The following is a 24195-nucleotide window of genomic DNA, read 5'->3' on the forward strand; positions in this document are numbered from 1 at the left end:
CCTGATGGTTGGGAAACGGAACGAAAAACACTATCTTCTTGTGTGGGATACAGGTAAAACTATCTCCTTGTGTGGGATACGGGTACATTCTCCCCTTGTGTGGGACGCTCATTCCTATTTATATTAGATGCAACAAGCGTACTAAACGAAACTCTATCACGAAGTCCCAACTTACTATACCGATTAGTCGTCGGGGTCTGGCGAACGAGTTATTAGTTGATAGCGCTATTTAGGTCTCACCAACCTCACACCGTGCCTGGATAGGATCGATCGTGAACTAATAGACTCTGGCAAACCGTCAATGATGATAGACATTGACAAATGGGGCAAATTACAGAAACGTACGATCGCAAAGTAGTCGGTATTTCACAGTTTAGTAGCTTACATATGGGGTATCTCCCCACGGTATGATATAAATAAGTAACTTAACTACTTAAACAAGTTTTTGGATTTAAAACTGGACAAACTTGTGGACTCGCCAACTTTATGTTGACACCCTACTGCATGCTTTGCAGGTACACAGTGACTTTCGAGCTTGCAGCTTGGGGATATGTAGTGGACATCTTAACTCGTGTGTTGGGTTCTTTTAATAATTCCAAACTATGAACTTATGTTGAACTGTTTTACGTATGCTTCCACTATTCTGCTAAACTGTTGGTTGAACTTAAATGTTTTGGACTTAAACTTTAACTGTCACTAATCGTATTGGTTTGGTGGAACTGCTTTACTATTATCGTATTTGTTCAATATGATTAGTGGCTTGATCCTGGTCAGTCACACGACTCGTGGTATTACTCCGAACGTGGAATTTGGGAGTGTGACATGTTCTATCTAATATTTGTTTGCTTGCATGCCTAGTTGAGACATGCTCTTTTCTTGACAGTGTTTACAATGCATTTATTGGAGCCTTACATTATGGTCAATATCTTGAAAATATGTGCACACTCATAAAAGAATACCAGGGTAGGATACGGTACTCATGCATTTTTATATACAATGCATTTGACCCAGAACACTTTTAAATACAACACATTTGACTGAGTTGATCTGTCAATTTTGGCCATTGCACTCGAATCAGTATAGCTTCTTTTAAAGGATTTTGGCCAATTTGACTGTACTATGCGTCTTAGACTGTGGAGTACACTCTCGAATTTAAACTTTTTGACCCATTTCACCCGCTACATGTATAAGTAACCATACTCTTATCAATGTTGTGGATATTTCTTTTTAGAGTGCTGATGCACTCATATATATATATAAGTAACTATTGGTTTTTGTGAGGAATTTCCTTTTTTCTTTGCAATATTAATAATGCAGGCATATGACATGAATATATTAATAATGCGGGTATATGACACTAATAAACCTGCAACTTTCTTAGATCACCCGTAGTGGGGCGTTATTTTTAAAAAAAATTGAAAAAAAACGCCCCCTCCCCCACTACACTAGGCGTTTTAGGGCGTTACTTTTCGAAAAAAAATGTTTTTGGCGTTATGTTTAAAACGCCGAATTGCTCTGACACATGTTATGTTGGTAGCTTGGACCACTATGACCCACCAATCAAATTACCCACATGCTCTGACACACCCACATGCTTTTTTTTTCATTAAAAATAATATAGGGGGTATTGGAATAATGTCCCACTACACCACTTTATGCTATAATGCCCCATGCTGACTGGGATGACACGTGTCAGATAATGCCCCTAATGCCCCATGGTGGGGGCATTATATTTCTTCACCACTACACATGGTCTTACACTTCTTCGAGTTTACGAAATTCTAGACTACCCATCTTTAGCAAAACTAATCTTCTAAATTACCAAAAAAAAAAAAAAACTTTTGTTTCCTTAAAAAAGTAAAATGATATCTTTCTAGTTTTGATTAACACTATCAACTTTTTACTTTGACTTTAGTAGAAAGTCAAACTACTTCGAATATGTGAACTGGTTTGTTTTTATTCAAATACTAGTGGAAACCCGCGCGCGTTGCGGCGCGTTAAACCGTAAAAAACATTAGCACGCCCGAAACTTTATAGAGAAAACAAAACCTTTACGTGTTTCTTTAAGTTCAATTCGCTTCTTCCTCTACCACATTTCTTCCTTAAAACATAGAACTGATTAGTGATTTGGTTTGTTAAAAATAAACATTACATCTTCAAAGTTCTATATATAAACATGCGTTTTTATCAAAAATAATATGGCATGGTTTAAACATGTATATTGCTTCCAAAAAATTAACAAAATATGTGAAAAATCCTGGTTAAACGGGTTAGCCAAGTTACCACATATGTTTAGCCTTTCAACCTTTTCGTATTTTCCCAGCTCTTCAAATAGATCTTTAGAAAAAAGTCCTGCTCATATACAAAAATTTTTAAGGTATACGGAGGAGGCATCACACAATTAAAAAAAAAGCAGTATTTATTTTGCTAGGAAGCACCATCAGGTTTGCAACTTTGACCAGTTTGCCAAAGATAGTCATCGTTTTTTTTTTTTTTTTTTTAATTTGAACATGTTAATATATAAACCATAACACATATATTTAACCAGTTTTGTATTAATGGGCTAAATAACTAAACAAATTAATTAAATGGTTCTGTAGTGTCAAATATCACCATCTAAACCTTTTCCATTTGCTTTCAAGTTTTAGTATACCAAACCAACCTGTATATTGCAAAAAATGAGTGACTCCTCTCGGGATGGAAATTAAAGTAGATAATTGAGCAAGCACTAATCACACCGCTTGTAGAAAAGTTGTTTTTTACGCCCTTCTTATATGTTTGGTGTCACGAAAACCGATTGTGACGGCTAAGCATAAAAGCATCAAAGTCCAGTTGATCTCGGCAATGTAGATTTGACCGTGCTTATTAGTAGGCGATGTGTGGATTTTTTTAACCCTCGGAAACAACCCAATGCCGAACACTGTTTGATAATAGAAAATGTCCCAATGATAATAGCTTGGCTTTCGACAACCACAACAAGTATCGCGATTCCAAGAACCGGCCATCTTAACTTTTCTGTTTTCAATAACAGACACATAGTTAGCTTAACTTCACATGTAACTCAGAATAAAAACATGAAAAATGCACACTGGGAACGGATACGTAGAAACCGATTCGGTAGTCGGTTTCAAGAATGTGACGCTTTGAGAGATAAGTGGCTTGGCCCATGTAAGCAAGAATCAAGGATAGGTAAACCACAAACGTAAAAGCCATTTGCAGATAACATTATATCAAGAACCGCATTTGAAATACCAAATTGAGTAAAATGTCAAGAACCCAAGTCAACAAAAGTCGTTTTCAAAGTCAATCTACCAAGAGAATAGCCGATCTATACCTGTTATACACAGCAAGATCCAACCCAATGACATCCATCCTCCTATTTTTGTTTTCTTAAGAAACTTGTACATGTAATAAGGCGATGACGCTTGAAAAACTTGTGGGTTCCGGTAAAAAATGTTGTGAACTCCAATGGCGCTGATGCACAGAAGCCAATGATCACGATAGGTGCAAACAAGAACCCTACACGGTGGGTCCCGTAATGTGGGAGGCAAAACAGGAGCACCAATATGATGCAAGCAACCGGGCCTTCCACATCTGAAGTTATGAAGTTCAGTCAAATGGGTCAAAACCATAAATGGGTCAAGCGAGTCAAATGGGTTGAAAGTCACCATAAATGCGTACAATATGAACAAAATGCCGTAAATACTTTTATTTCGAGAAATATATTATCACCGTAACAATATAGTTTTCTTGATCATATTAAAAACATTAATTATTTGTAAAACCCAAAAAAAGAAACTAAAAAATATGTTTGTGGGTCGATCCAACCCGACTCGTTTTGACCCATTACCGACATTTAGCAAAACTTGCCATTTGCCAATAATAGCATGGTCATTTTTATGCCAAAATTTATATTATGTTTCCTGTAAGGTGTCACTATATTATTTGCTAAAGCATCTACAACGTAAACGGTCCAAACAAGATGAATAATTTATAATAAAACTATTATTATACAAAAAAATAGAAGCTTTATCTCAAAATGTCCCATGAAACAGTGTTGTTTTTTAATCAACTTGGTACCTCTCTATGTCCACCAACAGCATGTTTGGAAGAATATTGTTTGTATGTGTATATACGTAAGTGAAGTCCAGCATCTGAATAATTATAGAATAAAACCAAGAATTCATATCCTGATCATGATCCTGTCAGCATTTCTTTACAGTTCGTAATCCATGATTGGATCCGTCACGTTCTGCCTGAAATATATGTTTAAAAAATGATAACTGATTTAATTACTGTACTTAGATTATGAACGTTGTTATACCTCTTGACAGCTGCTAGAGCGTCTTGCCGTCTTGCAAACACAACCTCAGCCGTCCCCTAAACCGATGAAAAGAAAACGATTTAAACAAAAATATAATAAAAATTTCTGCAATATAAATACCCGAACTTTAAATAAATACCTTTGATCTCCCACTTCTATCATAATTTATAGAATACTTTTTCAAATCGCCGACTTCTGAAAAAAGCTCCCACTTCTATCATAATTTATAGAATATCAAAGCCGATCGATCATTACTAAGAAAGAAAAACTAAATCATACTTTAAAAGCCTCTGCTTCTTCAACAACTTCATAGTTCGGTTCCATTGCTGCCCACCAATGTTGCTCCTCTGCCCCGCCTGTGAAAAGTTCGGATTTTCTTCATATTGCGATGAAGTTTGATTGCCGCCAGAACCCATTCCTCGTCCATGATATCCACCACCTCCTTGCCCATAAGTTCCGCCACTTGCCTGCCCGTAGTTTCCAGCGCCACCTTGCCCATAATTTCAACCTGTGCCTTGCACATAATTTCCGCCACTTACTTGCCCGTAGTTTCCACCGCCACACTGCCCATAATTTCCACATGTGCCTTGCACATAATCCATACACAATTTGGAGCAATATATGTTGAATAAGAATCAGATTAGTAGTACCGAGTAACTATTCAGTTGCAATATTATCTAACCGTATCTGATGCTAAAAGAACATTCAAATACAGATTTCTACTGCTTAAAATCAGGCAAAAAAAAAACGCAAATATACCGAATTCGTTTGCAATAATAAATAGACCGGAAGAGATGAAAAGCTCTTATGGGATGGGGCTCGACGTGAGACATGAACATGATTCGGAACAGTGTGTTCACCGGCGAGAGGGGAACTAATGGAACCCTAGAGTCGATCAGCAGACGTTAATGAAGGCATTTAAAGATTAAAGCTTCAATAAAGCATACCTTAAACATGAAACAGTGTGATGTTGACTCAATGGGACCAGTTCACTTGCTGCAACTTAGGAAGGCCTTTCTTCATCTACAGGTCTTTTACTTATTAAAAATCCGCCTCTCAATAATGACAGGAAAAATAAAAACAAACTTCAAAACTCATGTACAATTCAAAAAGTTGCTAGACATTAGGAGCATACTAAAATCATAATAATCATATGCCAACATGGTTTTAGGAGGAAATTAAAACAAAAGTAAGCTGAATACGGTTGCGATGTGCAAATTCAGAAACCGCCCCCCGTTATTCTGTCAAATCCCGAAGTTCCCTCTGTCAATGCGATAGATACAATATCACCTGATAAAGCATGAGATCAAAACATACTGTTCTATCATCAACGATACAAGTCAACACGAATATCGAACAAATCAAAACGTGATCCGTTACAATTGACGGAGGAAACACAAACAATAGTTTACAAACGAATTCAGTCTCGACATTTCAAATGAAACGTACCTCTGAAGAAGTGTATATTGGTTCAATATATTGATATAAACAAAACAAAACCGTAATAAAACTTACTTTTGCGTGTGCTAAAATTGAAGCAAAAGATAAAGGAATTGATTTGGAATTGATGGAGAGGAAATTGTGACAGATCATTGTACCCTTTGAGAAGAATGAAGGGTTTCACATAACATTCAATTTGAACAACTGATGAATTTCGAAGGGCGATGTATGGGTAAATAGATTAATGGCATTCAATCCTTGGCTTCTCAGTTACCCTCTTTGGTCATTAAACTAATGCTTAAGTTACCATACTGCCTCTACAAGTGTCTTAAATTAATGTTTACTGCCTATTTTACCCTCAAAATTCTAGTACAATTTCTTTGTACATATTGCTTCAAAATATGTACGCGATGTAAAATTACATCTCCGTACATCACTTCTCCTTTTTATAATAGTATAAATAACATGTTAATTCTAATTTCCAAAGATTTAAAGAATTCACATTAAATCTATCGGTTAATATCATCACCCAAATTTGAACGACTCAAAATTAATTACTCACAAAAAAGTTATAACATTAAAGATAGTGGGACATTACTCATTAGACCGTGGGGTATGGGGCTTGGGTTGGGGGAAAACGCCCAAGGCACCACCTCGGGTGGGCTTGGGTTGGGGCGTGGCCCCTTGGGGCTTGGGTTTCAAGCCGGGCGTAGGGCGGGGGACCAAGGTGACATGGCGGTTTGTGAATGGCCAAAAGAAAAGATCCGTTGGGCTAGCCGTTGGCCAACGGCTATATTTAAAAAAAATTATTTTTTCTTCCATTTTTTCACTATAAAACTCACATTTTACTTCCGTTTTTTACCACATTCAACCACATCTTCTATACATCTTCAATTCTCTTACTACAAAACGAAAAAATGCATCTTTACAACCGTCCTTTTGACCCGAGCAACCCGTATGGATTCCAAGAAAATAATCCTAGCCCACCACCCACTCGTCCAATAGCTCGTCCATTTTTCATACACTCTCCTATGCCCGACATTGCAGGTTATGCATCGTATATCGGGAATCGTTTATTTACTAACTTCCCAAACACCGAAGATTCAATACCTACCCCGTTTTCCCAATCGCCCATCAACCTTTCACCAACCTCCATCGACCTTTCACAAAACGAAACCGTTCCCGAAATTCAACCACCCAAACAGGGTCCTTCCGCATCGAAACCCATCAAAAAAAAGAAGTCATAAAAAAAAACCGAGGAGGATAAAGTAGTTGAAACCGCCAAACGAAAACAACAAAAATGGGTCTATGCTGAAGAAGTTGCATTGGCGAGGGCTTGGTGTGAACAATCTCAACATTCAACTTTAGGTATTCTTAACCTTACTTTATATTAATGGAATGGTTATTTTTTATATGAGTTTGTAATATATTAATATTTTTTTATTAAAATAGGAAATTTGCAACATCGAACCGCCCTGTGGGAATCGGTTAGTAGGAAATTCCATGAAGAAATGGGTAAGGAGACTTATCGTGAAAACGATAGCTTATCCTCAAAGTGGAGCGAGATAAGCTCCCAACTTACAAAATTTAGTGAGTTTTTAAATAAAGCAAAGCAAAATCCTAAAAGTGGTGAAACCGAAGCCGACGTTTTGACAAATGCAGTGGTCGCATTCAAATCAAATATGAAGACCGACTTCCGTTTCATGCATTGTTGGGAGATTTGTAAATTTCATCCAAAGTGGGCGAATATCCCCATTGGTAGCGAAACTAACTCGTCTTCCAAAAGGTCAAGGGCCTCGTCCCAAGCCCAATCTGATGCACGAGATCAAGAGTTTGAGGACCTTTTGGATGATTCGCCAAGCCCAAACCGGCCCGAGCATGGAAGAAATGCCTCAAGAAGGCGTGCTAAAAAACAAACGGCATCGCCTTCAGCTGGGAGTTCTGGCTCGCGTAGGGGAATATACAGCGACCAGTTGGATGACATTTCATGCAAGTTGGATACATTCAACGTATTCCAACAACAAAGGGCCGAAATACGAAGGAGCAAAGAAGCTAGAGATGCCGCTAGAGATGCCCTGAAACAAAGACGGGATGATTTGAAAATTCTATCCCAGCCGATTGATCACCTACAGGGTGACGAGTTAGAAATAGTCTTGGCGTTGAGAGAAGAGATAAAAAGCAAATATAAAAGTTAGGATTTTTTTTTTTGTAATTTTCTTTATTTAAAAATATTTAAAAAATTAAATTTGTGTTTTAAATCATATTGGGTCTGCCCGCCCAGCCGGCCAGCCCACAAGCCCACCAAACCCACGCCCCAAACCCCCGCCCCGGTCATACCGTGTTCAATGTGGGTTTGGCCATGTCTGCCACCCCATTCCACGTGTCAACCAATGCCCAACCCAAGCCCCAACCTAAGCCCCACCATACCCCACGGCCTTAGGTGTTACTGATGTGCGTAAAATACAACATATAAATTATATTAAATACATCGTAAAATCAACCCTTTTTCGGTAACTATGTTGGAAAAACATTGTTTCTTTGTTCCTTGTTATTTTACAGGGTCAAAAGAGCTTAAAGACACAAAAGAAGCAAAATAACAACAAAAACCAACATAAATACAATGAAGGAGAATTGACACAACTCGCCAAGCCCTCATCCACATCCAAACAAACAAAATAGCAAGATCAGAAGACCTGGCATGGGGTCGTGCCCACTAGGTATGGGTCGTGCCCAAGATAAGATTCTCTGCAGAAGAAAAGACAACAGCAAAGGACAAATCAAACAACTATCACGGGGCTGTGCTAAGGCAACACGGGGCGTGGTTAACTCTAAGATTCGCAGAATCTGAGATAGTACAACAAGTACATTGGCCACGAGCCGTGCCGTTGACACACGGGGCCGTGTTAGTACAAGACCTGACACTATAGTTAATGAGGAAGAGAGAGAATGCCTAACACACGGGGCTGTGTCAGGTGGGCATGGGGCCGTGTTGAGGTTCTGTTTTCAGCTATAAATAGGGGTGCTTGGTTTCATTTCAATCTATCCTTGGCAAACCACTTCTCTCACACTTGCCACCACTCCACCACCACTACAACACCATCATCCAACACCATCGTCCATCTTCCATCATTTAGAGTGTGTAGTAGTCTTGGGATCCAAGATCGATCGTAAGTGTTTTTTGGTTATTGTTGAGGCCTCGGTTTTGAAATGGTGGTGTAGGTGGTCTCGAATTGTTACCACCGCCCGGTTGATCTTGCGGAATGTTTTGTTGGATGTTTTGAGTTGGGCGAAGGTTGCCTTGGTATTGGAATTGGTTTTGGTTGAGGTTTTTGTCACACCCGCTCGTAGCGGAAGCGCGAGGTGTGATCTGATCGGTTTTCATTGCATAATATCGAAATAAGTGAACATACTAAATGAATAAAATATGCTCCAATGCCATTACATAGTTGTTTCAAAAGAACACACAAGAGTTAAGTGTATCGGTTACAAACCATTAACATGAAAAGTAAAGTGTCATTGTTTCATACATCAAAATGAAAGTTTTAAACTACTAAGGTTTTAACCACTATATTGCCGCAAAGAGGCGGTATATAACAGGCAAACCCTCCAAAAGGTGACATGGAGTCTTGATACTTGTTTACTTGTCTGAAATCCCCGACATGGTTGTATAACCCTATTCGCACATGATCTAAGGTCTTTCATTCCATGACTTATCATACTATGAACATGTATTTTCCCCGATAGTTGTAAAGTTGTAAAGCATTTAAAATGAATAGGGGACATTAACTCACAGAATTGCGTCCGTGAATTGTAAGTAACTGTGATCTCACGTGTGGTCGTCTTGAATAGTGTCACGACCTACAAACGTCCTAGATTTGTTAGACACTTCGGTTTTGGTAATGACTCATGTACAAGTCTATTATCTTGAATAAGTGTTAAGACTTGTATGTATTTATTATTCGTTGAACTGTGTCTTAGATGTATTAATTGTTAACTGTTCAATATATATTTCGCCAAATATATATATTCTTGTATCTTGTGAGTTGTATTATCGGATCAAGTCTTTTTGACTTCGTGTTTCGTATGAATAAATTGTATATGTATACTTCTTGATTTCGTGTCTCGTATGAATAAATTGTATATGTATACTTCTTGACTTCGTGTCTCGCACGAAGAATGTGTTTCGTATGAGTAAAATGTATGTGTATGGAGGTGTCTCGTATGAGTAAACTGTATGTGTATGAATATGTCTAGTATGAGTAAACTGTATATGTATGAATAATTTCCATATATGGGCATACTTGTATTATGAGTACTTGTATACATAACTATGTATCTTTGATTAAGTACCATAATTGTATAATTGTATTTTCACGTTGGTGATGCAAGTGAGTATATAATTGTACTCATAGGAATACGTATATCCTTGTATCCGTTATACGCTATCTTGTATTCTTAAAATAAATATATTTTAAGATATGTTTATATGAATATATATCACGTATGCTTGGTAAAGGTATATATAATGTTTATCTTAAAAATAATCAATTTTTAAGATTAGTTCATGGAAAATATATAATTTTAGTTTTCCACCAAAAATAATATATTTTTAAATGTTATGAAATATATATATATCTTATATACTTCAAAATAATACCTTTTTAAGATAGACCAAAATGTAATATATTTTGTATACTTGTAAAATATATTTGGTCACTTGTTCGGTTTTGGAAATGTAGTTTACCAAGCTTTTATATATTGTAGTCCAAAATACTTATATAGTCCGTCTATTTGTCCATATGTCCGTATTGTCCATAACTTGTATCTGAAGGTTCTAATCGTCCGTAATTTGTATTCAAGTGTGTTTATATGTATTATTGTAAGTCTTTAGTTGTAATGTGTCTTGTGTTTATTTGTATCATTGTATTCAAGTTCCTAACTTTCATGTATATAACTAATACGATCAATAAACACATAGCACATAAGTTGTTAAGATCACTAAATATATATTTTCTCAAAGATATATATATTTATATCTATTTTTGCTTTTATAAAAACCATTCTTTCAAATCATGTATTCTTGTAAAGACTTTATCAAAAATGATAGTTTTTCTAACATATGATTCTCAAGAAAAAATTGGCCATAGTTCCTTTGAAATATGAACTTTGTCATGTTTAGTAAAACATATCTTTTTCTTTTCAAATCGCCAACAATTTACTCATATCATTTCTAAACAAAAACATATGAGATTTATAACATATTCTTAACAAGATGAACTCATAATCATGTAGGGTTTTGGTATGATCTTCACATATGTTTGTTTGTTCAAAATTATACTTTACTTCTAGTTTTGTCAAACTTTTATACAAAACCCATCTTGTATGTTACTTTTATAAATCTTGCAAAAAACATTATTTTTAGTGAAAAACTTTATATACTTTAACAATATCAAGTATTATGATCATCCATTAAACATCATGTTTAACATAACCCTTTTAACACTTTCATGTACACTTGTTAGATCATGTTTTTAAACATCATCTAGCAAGTTTTTCACATGATATTCATCATAACTAGATCATATAAGCAAGTAACAAGCTTCAAATCACAACATAAACAATCTTATTTATTGTGATTTTTAGTTTGCTTTTATGTATTTTCATCTTATTTTTGTATGATTGTTTTAGATAATAACTTGTTCATAAACAATATATACATAAACAAGTATGAAAAAGAGATTAAAAGGCTCACTTCTAGCTCTTGTGGCTAGGGATGATCTTGATGAAAATAGAAAGCAAAGAAGATAAAGATTTGATGGTTGAAAGCTCTTGGATGGATGAAATTGCTTGCTTCAACTTGTGAATGCCTTAGATCTTCTCAAGTTCCATGAAAATGCATCCTGATCATTAAGAAAGTGGCTTAAAAATGAAGTTGGTTTTGAGGTGTTCTTGGCCGAAAATGGTGAGGATGATGAGAGCCTTTGTGTGTGAAAAATAAGGTGTAAATTGGTCTTGAAAGGGTTAAGTGAAAGTATGATTACATGTTGTAAATCATTTACACTTTACCACTTGCAAGACTTGGTGAAATATCTAGATATTTCACCAAGTGGCCAAGTTGTGTGGGTCCCACTTGGGGGCGGCCCATGTATGGGGGGTGGTCTTGTTTGGTGAATTGTTTCATGTAGTTTCAAGTGTTAGAATTTGTAGGAAAAGGTTAGAAAGTTTAGATGTTTAAGGATTTCAATTGCTTTAAGAAGTTTAGATGACATAACTAGCTTTAAAATAACCAAAATAATGTTAGCTAGTTACTAAAAAAAGTTTAGATAATGTCCGGATATTCGTTTGGCGTTGGTTTCGTTAGTCGATAGTTGAACGTTTAGCTTGTGTAAGTTGTGGGGAATGATATAGTTATTGGTTTAAATGATACCCCAATGTATTCTCATATGAAATTTGAGTTAAACAACACTTTTACACATTGCATAAAAATTTACAATGCTGAATTCTGCTGATTTTCTGCAGAAAAGTGCTGAATTTACGACTTATAGTGCTTTTCGGGCAGTTTTTAGTGTTTGTTGGACTTCGGGAAGGTATTAAACCAAACCCTTGCATTCCCAATTAGGGTTTAATGTATATTTGATGTTGGACTCTCGTCTAAGTCCTAAATATGTCATTAAGCTGGTTTCTGCGGATCCTGCGTTTCTATCAGCACAATAGTTTACTAAGTACTATACTAGTTTTTCGATGCATTGTTTAAACTGTTTCAGATGTAACCAATAAAAATGAATAATGTGCACCATAAATATGTATTTCATGTGTATTCTAAGTGTATGTCATGAAATCATGCAGTTCGGATTTCAAAACACATAACTGTATAGCGTAAATGATCAATTTAAATGTACAAAATTACTAGAAAGTGACAGTTGTCATATTCTCCCCCTGTTCTAGAGAATTTCGTCCCGAAATACAAGCCGAGTCAACCTTTGCAGGAGTCTTCGCGAACAGGTGAGGATATTTGGCTTTGATTTGATCTCCACGTTCCTAAGTATACTCGGTCCGTGTCGAGAGTTCTAACAAACTTTTACTAATTTGATATGACTCCTCTGTGTTTTCTGGATCTTCCAGTCCATGACCTCAACAGGTTCTTCAGTGAATTGGAGTTTGTCGTCAATGTGAACGTCATCCGCTGGGATGATAACCGTTTCTTGCGTTGGACTTTTTTTAAGATTCGACATGTGAAACGTGTCGTGCACACTACTAAGTTCGTCTGGTAATTTCAGCTTGTAGGCACCTGTGCCAGTCTTTTCCAAGATTTCGAATGGTCCAATATATCGTGGGTTAAGCTTTCCACACTTACCAAACCTTGCTACGCCCTTCCAAGGCGAGACTTTCAACAAGACTTTGTCTCCTACCTCGAAGATAATGGCTTCCATCTCTTGTCTGCGTAGTTCTTTTGTCAATCGTGAGCCGCCTTGATACGGTCTCTGATCTAAAAAATTTTATCTGTAGTCTCTTGGACTAGTTCCGGACCAATTAACTGTTTATCGCCAGTTTCCGCCCAACGTAGCGAAGAGCGACACTTTCGACCATAAAGAGCTTCAAACGGTGCAGCTTGTATACTTATATGGTAGATGTTATTGTAGGAAAACTCAACCAATGGTAAATGAGTATCCCAGTTGCCGCCCAAATCAATAACACACGCACGAAGCATATCTTCGAGTGTTTCTGTGTTTGGATGGTCCGTTCGGTCTGGCCGTCAGTCTGTGGATGAAAGGCCGTGCTTAGATTTAAATGAGATCCAAAGGCATGTTGGAATGACTTCCAAATTCTTGAAATAAAGCGACCGTCTCGGTCTGAGATGATTGAAATAGGCACTCCATGATGAGCCACTATTTCTTTGAGATAGAGTTCCGCTAGTTTCTCTGTGCTATCCTTCTCCCGAATCGGCAAGAAGTGTGCAGACTTTGTCAATCTATCCACGATTACCCATATCATGTCGTGGCCTCTTGGGGTCCTGGGTAATTTCATAATGAAGTCCATCGATATTTGTCCCATTTCCAAACGGAAATCTCGGGTTGTTATAGCAAACCTGAGGTTTTCTGATATTCTGCCTTGACCTTCGCGCAGGTCAAGCATTTCCTGACATATGTCACGATATCCTTTTTGAGGTTAGGCCACCAATAATACTCTTTCAAGTCTTGGTACATTTTATCTGCTCCCGGATGGATCGAGTACTTAGACCTATGAGTTTCCTAAAATATAAGATCTCGAAGGCCTCCAAAGAGTGGAACCCAAATTCTTCCCACAAAGTACAAGGTTCCATCCTCTTTTGGCACTAACTGTTTTTCCATGCCTTGAAGTGATTCTGCTCGAAGATGTTCTTCCTTAAGCGCTTCTTGTTGTGCAACATGAATTCGTGTGGTAAGATCCGTGTGAATCGTCATCTCTAATGCTCGAACTCTCAAAGTTCTAACTCGTTCCTTGCGCTCAAGGCATCCGCTACAACGTTCGCCTTGCCCGGATGGTACTTTATTTCACAATCATAGTCATTCAACAATTCAATCCAACGCCGTTGACGCATATTTAATTCTTTTTAGTTGATTATGTGTTGAAGACCTTTATGATCTGTGAAAATAGTGCATTGAGTACCATATAAATAATGTCGCCATATTTTCAAAGCGAATACCACCGCACCTAACTCGAGGTCGTGAGTGGTATAGTTCATTTCGCGAACTTTTAGTTGACGCGATGCGTACGCGATAACTTTCTCCTGTTGCATAAGTACGCAATCCAATCCTTGATGCGAAGCATCACAGTATACTATAAAGTCATCGGTACCATCGGGTAGTGATGAGATTGGTGCATCGCACAACTTATCCTTGAGAAGTTGAAATGATTCTTCTTGTTTTTCACCCCAATCGAATTTCTTGTCTTTTTGCGTGAGGGAGGTTAGCGGTTGAGCAATTTTTGAAAAATTCTCAATAAATCTCCGATAGTACCCCGCTAATCCCAGAAATTGTCGGACTTCAGTTGGAGTCTTGGGTGCTTCCCAATTTTTAATTGCTTCGATCTTCGATGGGTCTACTTAAATGCCTTTCTCGTTCACTATAAGCCTGAGAAATTGCACTTCGCGAATCCAAAATTCGCCTTTGGAAAACTTCACGTATAGTTTCTCCTTCTTTAGTAGTTCTAAAATGGTTCTCAAATGATGTTCGTGCTCATCTGCTGATCGTGAGTATATCAATATGTCGTCAATGAACACTATGATGAATTTGTCGAGATACGGCTTGCACACACGATTCATTAAATCCATGAAAACCGCTGGTGCGTTCGTTAAACCAAAAGGCATAACGAGAAACTCGTAATGACCATAACAAGTTCGAAAAGCCGTTTTCGGTATGCTTTCCTCTTGTATTCGTAACTGGTGATACCCCGATCGTAAGTCTATCTTGGAGTAGAAGCTTGAACCTTGCCGTCGATCGAATAAGTCATCAATCCTCGGTAGTGGATACCGATTCTTGATGGTGAGTTTATTCAACTCTCTGTAGTCGATGCACATTCTGAATGTTCCGTCCTTCTTCTTTACAAACAAAACTGGAGCTCCCCAAGGCGAGAAGCTTGGTCTAATGAATCCTTTATCCAACAACTCTTGAAGTTGTGTGGATAATTCCTGCATTTCAGAAGGTGCTAATCGATATGGAGACCTGGCTGCGGGGGTGGCTCCCGACACCAAGTCGATGTGAAACTCGACTTGCCGATATGGTAGTAGTCCCGGCAAGTCTTCAGGAAAGTCCTTTATCACAGGAATATCTGTCAGCTGCGGCCCAACGGCCTTCTTGTCGACAACATGCGCCAGGAAAGCAATACCACCCTTCCTTAAGCACTTCTGTGCCTTCATGCAATTGATAATCCGCAATGGTGTGTCGCGCTTCTTTCCATGTATAACAAGTCTCTCTCCATTCGGTAGTGGTAGGCGAATGATCTTCTCATGGCAAATGATTTCGGCTTGGTTATCGGATAGCCAATCCATGCCAACCACTATGTCGAAACTACCCAGCTGAACGGGTAAGAGATCGATATTGAATTTCAGCTTACCAAGTTTTGATGAACATTCTATAACAACTTCCCCTGACTCGACTAGTTTATCGTTTGCCAATTCTATAGAATGAGGGGACGTCTAGTTTACTTGACTCTAGGCTAAGTACATTTTGAATTCTATGTGGCAAGGACTTCACTGTATAGTTTTGGAACCCTATGTTTAAATGTAGGACAACCCAATCCCTCTATTTAGATGTAGGATAATCCAGTCCCTAATTGTAGCTAGGACAATCCCATCACTAGCCATGAAACTTATGCATGTGAAATGTTGAGATGAAGCTAACATCAGCACTAGTATCAAATAACATGGATGTGAATTGTTGGTTGATAGGAAACGTGTCAGGTAACTACTGTTTGAGTGATCGAGGTAGGGTGGGATGATGCGGTCGTGCCTCAGATCTCAGGGGCTAAATCCCAAATGTAACGCTCAATGCGTTTGAATTTGGGTGTTACGCAGTATGGAACAACCCTTGAGAGATCGTGAAAGCCTCGAGTGTAACCAACAACATTGGCTCTAGTCATGATCGAGTTCTAGAATTTGTTTCCAACCTTTGAATTTCAATAAGTGAGCAATACTCTTCTCGCATAAGATCCTTGAGTTCTTCCCATATAAACCTCTTCACAGTATTACTCCCTAACGTTTGTACTTGGAGATTCCACCAAGTTAAGGCTGCATTCAGCAGGAGACTCTACGTGTATCTAATTGTTTACTCAGGAATACATTTACTAGTATGACTAACCGACTTCATTGTCTTTATCTGGCGGACATGACCTATCACACGTCTCGTATTAACGAGGTCTTGTGGCTTACAGTCCGGAAAAGCCTTAATATTAAGACCTTGTGTGATCGCATCTTCCGGTGTGGCATTGCCACTCGTTCCCGATCCATCGGGATTTGACCCACTTGAACTACCAGTACCACCGGTACCGTCACTAGTGTCGTCTCAATTAACCTCATGTTGTGCAATTTCTTACCCTCGTGTTGTTCCATAAGAACTTTAGTTCAGCTTTATCAGTAACTTTTTAGCCCTAGACTTTCTTTTCAGCGCCATGTTACTTTTGATACTTAGTATCAAAGAATCTAGACTTATATTTGGACATATATATAGTCTACCATGCGCCTAAGAATTAAGGATGCATGTAAGTCCCGAAACTGAGATCACAATGATATCGCACAACTTGTAAGGTGGCGGAATCACACAAACAAGTTGTAAAAGAAATAAAAGAGATGAAAGAAGGATTCTTGTATTCAAATGATTCAATCTTGCATACAACCTAGTTGTCTAATACAAGATATGCTTAAGTCACCAACCATGCACCTAATGACCTACACTACTATTTATAGAAAGTGTTTAGGGAGGATGATCCCTAAACCCTAGATCCATGTTTTGCCCAAAAAGCCCAAATACAATATTAACCCCCAAATGTCTACTAATCCACTTAAGCTACTTATCCATAAAACTTCAAGGGCCTAACAATCTCCCCCTAGGTTTACTGGATTAGTAGCTGCATCAGACCTGAGGACCACCTTGTTCTTCTTCTAGAGCAAACAGACGATTCATCAGAATGTTAGCAGCAACGCTTGTCCAAGCCTTCGCACACTCTTCATATTTCTCGTTGGTGTGGATTTGATGATTTGTAAGAACCATGATACCTTCTTCATGAAAACTCATCAGGTCATAAGAATTAGGGATCCTGACAGCTTCGGCCATTTTAGGATCATAGGCCTAGAACTTGAAGTTCCTCAGAATTCCTTTCTCAAACTTCTTTGCAATTGGAATAATCTTCTCTTTGTCGGTTGCGGGCCAAATCACTGATCTAACAGTGTGCTTGGTATGAGGGTCACGAACACCATGATTTCTTCTTATAGTTGGCTCAGTAGTCTTCATTGTGGCAAAGTTGGTTCTCACTTCCCTTTCAAGTCTTGCGTGGAACGCCCAACCTCTACCTCTTCGGTTTAGATCTGGGTCGTAAAGGGAGCACGTAGAAGGCTCTTCAAATCAATCTTCGTCCAAGACTCAAATTGACTTTCCTTAGCATTCTCTGTGACCACTCTTGCCTATAATCAGCCACATCTGCTTGCCATGCTCATACCTCCAACACGCAACTTCGGATTTGTTCCCGACCTCATCATAGTGAGAAGATCCCAATTCCATCACAAGTCTGTCAGGCCTCTTCGTGGGATCTTTTAACTGAAAGTTTTCATCAAGAGGATTCATATCTTGATTTTTCATTACCAATAATTGCTTGCCGCTCTGCTTCTCTTTCTCTTTCTGTTTCTCTTTCTCTTGCCTTTTCTTTGACTTGCTGCTTCTTTTCTTTGGCTTAGCAGCCAGATAAGCTTCTAATGCAGCTGCACGTTGTGCTTCTGCTGTTGCATGAGCTGTTGCTCTCTGTTCAGGAGTTTGTTCAGTTCTTCCAACATAGAATTGTTCATCTTCTTTGTCAATAAACTCATTCCTAAACTTCTTTTCTAACTTCGCCTTCAGATCATACACAGTGGACATCAGCATCCCTACATCACCTTGCAACTGATCTATTGTGAGATCTCTGTTAGTCAGCTGTGATTGTAGTGAGGAGATCTGAGCTTCCTTTAGAGAAGCATCCTGTTAAAGAGATGTAATCTGAGCATTCTTCAGCTCTGCATCTTGTTCCAATACAACCACACGTCTTTTCAACCTTTTGACGTAATCATCTTCATCACTATTGCTATCGCTTTCAAAGATTTGTCTCTTCTCGGTTGCATAACGGAAAGCTGCTTCATCATGCTCAGTAGTACCTGCTCCACTAGAACTTCCTGCTTCGAATTGAACACCACTAGAACTTCCTGGCTGAGAGGGAATGGTTTCTAAATCAAAGTTGAAGTCATACAGATCTGGATCCTCTGTGTTTATCTTCTTTGAGGCATCTTCTGTTTGTGGATCAGGCTGAGGGTTAATGATTGGAGTGGACTCAGGGGCAGTTGATGGGCCATAGAGACTGTCATCAGGTGTGAAGCCGGTTCTTTGTTTCTTTCTAGCTGATTCTTCAGCATCATCAGCTGTCGCTTCGATTTCCATTTCAACTTGAGATGTGGCAGCAACATCTTGAACATCAGCAGTGGAGACAGATGGAGGGTTTCCATCACCAACATGTAAACTCAAAAGTAACGTTGCTAGATTCTCACTAGTCAATGGCACAGGCTTACGAACAACATCCTTTTCCTTATCAGACATGACTATCTCCACCTCGCTTTCAGAATCAGTTTCTTCACTAGAGCCTGTCTCTGTTTCTGCATCAACAACTTCAATCTCATCTTCAATTCCAGCCACTTGTTGTGCTTGCTGCATGAGCTGTACATCGTGTTCCTTAGCAATTTGAGCGTTGATTGGTGGTGGAACTAGAGCAACTGGGGCAACTGGAGGGACTGGGGCAACTGGAGCCCCTTGCACAATATCTGCAAACCTTCCATGCTTTTCAAGAGCAAACCTTACTTCAAAATTATAATGTTTAGATCTTTTGTTTCTACAAGCATTCTCAAAGCAACTTGGCCCCATTGGCTTTAGATTGATGAAGTTTGGGCCCTTGACCAACGCTGGGTATTTGTCATCAAGAATCATCTGAATGAACCTTGGATACAACATGAATATCTTCTTCTTCGGATCTTCAACCATCTTCTTCATGTTATAAAAAATAAATGCAGAAAAATTGAACTCCCATTCGTTCACCAATGCCACAATTGCTGATTTTTATGTTTTGTTGAGCTGATCAAATCGACCTTTGTTTTCAGCAATGCATTGGAGAAAGAAGTGTACAAGCAACCTCCAGTATGGTGGAAAAAGTTTCTTCAAAACTGTCGGATAGTTTCCTTCATAGCTCATTCGTCAAAGTGCAACGAGAACTCTGGTTTGATTGTAAGACGTTGGATGGTGTGGCTGATCTCCCAACCTTAAAACCTCTTGCACGATCACTTCAGATACTATGATCTTCGTCTTTTGAATGGTAGCTTCGATTGTTCCATCTCCTTCTGCTCCTTGCCTATTAATCTTGGTCGTGTTCTAGAAGGTGTTAATACAGCTGTTGCATATAGCTGGCTCTCTCATAAAGCGTGAGTGAGGGGACAATTGTTTAGACCCCGAATGAGCGATCCAAATAACTCCATGTGTTCTAATGGAGGGTCCGTTAGATAGCCCTCTTGGTTGTGAAATAGCTCCACTTCTAATTGTCGTTGATTTCTCTCTTGCATCATTGCGCCAGCCATTTTCTGCACTAAACTTTAAACGTTAGATCCCTTTTAAAATGAGTTGACTTATATTTGAATATTTGACGAGTCAACAGAGTCAACACGTCAAATGGTTCAAACGTTAGCCAACATGTCAAGAAGAAGGTTCATAAGCAGTCCAGATAAGCAGGTCAAAGGAGTTCAGGTCAAAGGAGTTCAGGTCAAAAGGGTTCAGGTCAACCCTGGTCAAGTTCCGGAATGATGAAGGTTCATCTCTGATGGACCTCTTCATCCGGAATGACATAGTCATTCCATCCGAGATCATCCGAGATGGTAATCTGCTAATCTGAGATCACCCGAGATGATGATCACCTAGTCTGAGATCATCCGTGATGCACCTTTTCAGTCCAGAATCATATACCTTCAGTCCGGAATGGGTCCAAGATCGTCCGAGATCGTCCGAGATGGGGAATGTTGAGAGAGAATTCTTGATGAGCAGTCCGGGATGGTTCGAAATTGTGTCTCGGACCTTTGTTCTTTTAGTATTTAATGCTCTTGGATGGGTTAATGGGCCAGGCCCATCTCGGATGATTGGTCCGAGATGGTGGGCCATCCAGATCAATATTTTATTATTATTTTTATCAAACTTTTCAAGATTAGCAAAATATCTCCTTCAAAATCAACGAATCAACCCACTGAGCACCTATTTGACACTAATATAATAATACAAGAAAATTATACTAACACTGGAGTAATTTGGGAAGACTGCCACGGGATCAAATTGTTCTCGAACTGATTAAGGAACACTTTTTAGCTCTTTGCTTACTTGGACTGGTCCACGCGAACGTTAATATGCTTTTCCTCTTAAATCTAACGCCCGATCTTCAACTTTTAGCTTTGTGATACGCTTTAGGTAGAATTATACTGTAACATCCGTGTGTCCCATTCCAAGGCATACTCGCGCGATCAAGGTAAGCACAACAGTTTATCGTAGCAGGTAAGTATACTGAGATTATCCTTAAGTTCTTCAACGCTAGACTTCCTGGTGAACAGATCAGTACTTCCGTACAGCAGAGAGACCAGAGAAGTTCTGACGAGGGCAAGACAGATACCTTTAACTGTACGAATTTGGCTTTAATAGCACACGAAATTCTCTTTAAAGTGAGATTTCTTCCGTTTTCAGGTTTTGGCCCTTTTTGGCTCTTTTTCAAGATATCCTGACTGTGCCTAAGTCTGTATATAATCTGGATGCAACAGAGGGACAACCCTGATATCCCGGATGATTCATCAGCATAAAGACCTGAAACCTCAGACGTTGGCTATTTATCAAAGCATGATTTAAGACCAGGAAATCATACACCGTTGGTCTGTTACCCACGAGATGTCCAGTCCATTATGTTTATATCACTTGGCTTCTTTTTGCTTTTCGAGCGTTAGACCTATCAACACATCGCAGTGGATCCTAGCCTGTTCAGCTTCAAAACCTTACATGTGTTAATCAAGTTCTTTAGCACGAAAATTCATTTCATTTCCCGGCAACTTTTCTCCCCCTAAATTTGTGCAAAAGTAGAATACTTTATGCCCAAATTTACCAGATGAGTTACCGTTATTCTTAAAAACCCCTTATATATATATATATTAGAGCTCAGTCGGTGAAACGTATCATTTTCAAGAGGTCTACAAGCACATTGAACCTTGAGACGCTGACAGGTTTTGTAAAAAGATCCGCTGTGTTAGCATCAGTATGGATCTGTTCAAGTTTAATTAAACCTCTGTCAAAGCAATCTCGTATAAAATGAATTTTGATGTCAATGTGCTTGGTTTTGGAGTGAAAAACAGGGTTTTTAGTGATCTGGATAGCGGCACCATTATCACAATAAATAGTTGTATCAAGATAAGTCAAACCGTAATCCTCCAGCTGATGTTGCATCCAAAGAACCTGGGAGCAGAAGGCAGATGCTGCAACATACTCTGCTTCTGCTGTGGAGAGAGATATAGTTTGCTGCTTCTTACACTACCAAGAGATGAGTCTATCTCCCAAGAACTGGCATCTAGCTGACGTAGATTTCCTATCCCTGTCTGTCCCTCCAAAATTGCTATCTAAAAAAGCAAACACATCAAAGTTCAAATCTCTGGGATACCAGAGTCCGAGTTTAGGAGCTCCTTTCAAGTATCTAAAGATTCTTTTAACAGCAGTTAGATGAGTGAGTTTAGGGTTAGCCTGATAAAGAGCACACTGACAAACGGCGTACAGAATGTCTGGCCGACTCACAGTCAAATACATTAGTGAACCGATCATATATCAATACAATGTCTGATTGACAGGACTTCCCTCTGGATCCTCAGTCAACAACGACCCTTCTGCAATCGGGGAGTCTATTGGCTTTGAATCTGTCATACTTAACTTTGCAAGAAGGTCGTGTACATATTTACTTTGATGAATCAAGATTCCTTGATTATTCTGACGAACTTGTAGGCCCAAAAACATTGTCATCTCTCCTAAAGAACTCATCTCAAACTTCCTCTTCATGACCTCTTTAAACTCCTTGCAAAGTGCACCATTTTTCGATCCGAAGATGTTGTCATCAACTTATATTTGAACTAGGATAATGTCCTCGTCAACACGTTTAATGAACAACGTCTGATCGATTGTCCCTCGAGTATACCCATGAGCGAGCAAATGTTCTGTTAGGGTAGCATACCATACACAGGGTGCTTGGTGCAAACCATACAGAGCCTTGTCCAGCTTGTAGGCATAACCTTCCTTTTCTTGATCCACGAAGCCCGGGGGTTGAGCAACATAGATCTCCTCCTTGACCTTCCCATAAAGAAATGTCATCTTTACATCCATTTTATAGACTGTAAAGCCCATAAAGGATGCATATGCCAGAAAAATACAGATGGCTTCAAGACGCGCCACTAGAGCACACACTTCATCATAATCTAAACCCTTGACCTGACTGAAGCCTTGGACTACTAATCTGGCCTTGTTCCTTACGATCACTCTAGAATCATCTTGCTTGTTACGAAATACCCATCGTTTGCCAAGAGCTAATTTTCCTTGAGGCAGCTTTTCAAGCTTCCATACTCCAAGCCTTTCGAACTGATTGAGCTCTTCATGTATTACATCAACCCATCCAGGTTCCTGCAAAGCAACATTAATGTTTTTAGGCTCAATCTGTGATATAAAGCAACAGTATAAACATGAGTTGATGTCTCCAGATTTGCTGCGGGTCTGAACACCAGCAGATATTGGGCCAATGACATTCGTGATTGGGTGACTTTTCTGAACACGTTGTGGAATTGCTATTGCAGGGAATTGCGGGTTTGGTTGCAAATTTGAAAAACTTCTTGATGCTATTCTAGATGGCTCCCCCTCATTTGGTGCAACGGTGTTGATCACTCGAGGATCTACAGTGCAATCTGATGGAATTGCATCTTGAAACAAAGAAGCTCCTTGAATGTTTGACGGTCCAACGGAGACTTCAGTGTTGTTAGCTTCACCATCAGGGATAGCTGCCGAAGGTTCAGGAGTCGGTTCCTGAGTAGTGGAGGAGTGACGTTGTGCTGTAGTATCCTTGTCAAATCCCGATGGATTCTCAGCGAGTTTTGTCACACCCCCAAAATCCACCCGCGGAGTACCACCGCTTGGGAGCGTGACTGACCAGGATCAAGCCACCAATCATATCAAACATAGCATTTAATAATAATCAAAGATACGATTGATGTTCCAAAACAAAGCGTTGTATATGTAGCGGAAGCATTAAATGTAAAACCCAAAAACATAAGTATCAATGTGTGAATGTAAAAGTGTTTAATAAGCATTCACGAGTCCTTGTCCACAACGACCCGCCTCTCCTCTGGTGCAAGCTCCAAGTATACCTAAGGCCCTGCAAGGCATGCAGCAAATAATCAACAAACTAGTTGAGCGAGTTCACAGGAAGTAAGTTCATAACATAGTGCATAAGTATAACTAGTGGGGGCTTCCCATACTAGTGTGTGTACTAAAGGTGGGGGCTTCCCATGTTCATCCTGGCTAATGAGGGCTTCTCATTAACGGTACTTACTAGACTAACTTCCGACCATGTGTTCTTCTTTACCGAGAACAGGAATACGTACAGGGTCACGTAGGCTT

General features: G+C 39.0%; 1 non-coding gene across 6 annotated transcripts; it reads right to left on the reverse strand.

Annotated features, from left to right (window-relative positions):
- Nucleotides 1–2642: 2642 nt before the first annotated feature.
- LOC110871225 lies at nt 2643–5982 on the reverse strand. Of its 6 annotated transcripts, none has more exons than XR_004865091.1 (7): nt 5840–5982; nt 4604–5614; nt 4464–4538; nt 4325–4380; nt 4081–4256; nt 3335–3594; nt 2643–3015 (listed from the first exon to the last, which is right to left on the reverse strand). It is a non-coding gene; the product is annotated as an uncharacterized LOC110871225 (transcript). The 6 variants fall into 6 exon arrangements; XR_004865092.1 differs by having other exon boundaries at nt 4604–5209; nt 5272–5971; XR_004865095.1 differs by having other exon boundaries at nt 4604–4910; nt 5272–5968.
- Nucleotides 5983–24195: the final 18213 nt, after the last annotated feature.

The sequence above is a fragment of the Helianthus annuus genome, chromosome 8 (assembly GCF_002127325.2).
Source record: "Helianthus annuus cultivar XRQ/B chromosome 8, HanXRQr2.0-SUNRISE, whole genome shotgun sequence".
Taxonomy (NCBI): Eukaryota; Viridiplantae; Streptophyta; class Magnoliopsida; order Asterales; family Asteraceae; genus Helianthus; species Helianthus annuus.